Source organism: Crocodylus porosus, unplaced genomic scaffold (genome assembly GCF_001723895.1).
Source record: "Crocodylus porosus isolate Cpor-Errol unplaced genomic scaffold, CroPor_comp1, whole genome shotgun sequence".
NCBI classification, from domain to species: domain Eukaryota; kingdom Metazoa; phylum Chordata; order Crocodylia; family Crocodylidae; genus Crocodylus; species Crocodylus porosus.
The window spans coordinates 22,866,760-22,868,604 of record NW_017728918.1 but is presented as its reverse complement, the minus strand read 5'-3'; positions in this window follow the sequence as shown (position 1 = coordinate 22,868,604).

Here is a 1,845-nt window from a genome sequence, read left to right as displayed (position 1 = left end):
GGCATCACATACCTGCGTGGGGGCTTACGCTTCCTATTATTCTAACCAAAGACAACCTGACTGGGAGGGGGCTAAAGACCCTGCCAGTCTACCCAGCAACCAGTGATGCCTTTCAGATTGGTTGGCTGGCAGCCAACAGTTGCTGGCCTTCCTAGGATCAGGTAAATTAGGTCATAAGGTAGGTCATAAGTTAAGGACTGCCTAGGAGAAGGGCAGTAGCCATAATGGAAACACAGAGAGAAGCTGGACCATCTGAAACTCACTCTTTCTCTTTTGAAACTTATGATCATTGAACTGTTTGCCTCCAGAGAGAATGTCCACCTGCCTCTGAATGACACTTGTGAGTAAGCTATCTGAGATCTAACTACATATACAGCTTGCAGTAACTCAGATGCATGATCAAAGGCTACCCAGTCACCCTTTTTGCTCTATGGGATTTCTCTGATACTGCTACCCTGTACCCTATTCCAAACCTATAAAGTTCTCCTTTATACCTAGCATGGGAGACTTATTGGGAGCAGGTCTAGATTATGCCTTTGGGTCCCCTTGGTTTGGCTGAATAAGGGAGGTCAGTATTTATGCTTCAGACTGAGGGAAGCACCCCAAGTTCTTGCAGTGGGTCAAGTATTCTCAAGGACTACTAGACCTGTGTTTCCCAGGGGGCACAGGGCCAGGATGAGTCCAGACCCTGAGTGGTGGCAGCATTACCTCCAGGCTAGCAGGTGTGCTCCAGGAGGGGGGTTGGCCAGATGTGAGACACCCACAGGGAGGCACTCAGAGCCTGGAAGGTGGTTGGGCACAGTGAAGTGCGTGGCTCAACACAGAAGCACCCCCTACTTGCCCACCATATCAACCATGAAACAAGTGGTTTCTGCAAATCCAGTAAAAATAGCAATCCAATGACTTTGACATGAAATCACCAAGAAAAAAATACTAAAAATAAAATGCTATCTCCCCAGTCCTCATAGTGCTCAGGGCTGCTATGGCCTAGGCTCTTAGCTTATTGAAGGGCAGGGGGGAAGCCACCAGCATGAAGGGTAGCACCAAGGATGGTGGCCACCCTCTATCCCTTGCTAGAGATTGGCTGAGTGTGGCTGCTTGTCATGTATCCCTAATTCTCTCCACCAATCAATGACAAGGAGTGGGGCCACGTAATGGGCAGCCTTCTTGGCCAACCAGCACTGAAGGGTGGAACTGCCAGGGGCCCTTGGCCAATCCACAGTGGGAGTGCTGCATAAAGACCCAAAAATTATGTTGCATACTGTGAGTGGTGCTCATTTTTTTCCCCATCTCAGTGCAAGTTAGGTAGATCCCTATTCATAGGTTACCCCTCTTGCATGAAAGTCAGTCAAAACATCACTGCCCATTTCTTAAATAAAAACTTGTCCCCAAGAATGAATAAACAGGCTAGAATAAAGGAGGCCATCTGGTTTAGAAATAATATATTTACAGATGTTAAGACCAGAACAGACCATTAGATCATAATCCAACCACTTGCATTTCTCAGCTCATTAAGTTTCACACAAATAGACCTATATGGAACTGAATAACTTATGTTTCACTAAGGCATATGTAACAAGGCCTTCTCAGGACCGATCTACCAATGCCCCATCCACCTGTTCTGGACCAACCACCTGCCTTCTACCCTGCCTTGTTGTTAATTAATTAATGATCTTAATTAGAAATGGAAGATTGCCCATTTCTTGCCCCAATGCCAGGGGGCACTATCTGCAACTCCTTTCCTCCTCTACAGCACAGCTCAAGCCTCACAGATGGCATGCACAGATGTTACTCACTGGCCCCACACTGGGTCCCAGAATCCTCCAATCAAGACCCCTCTAAGAT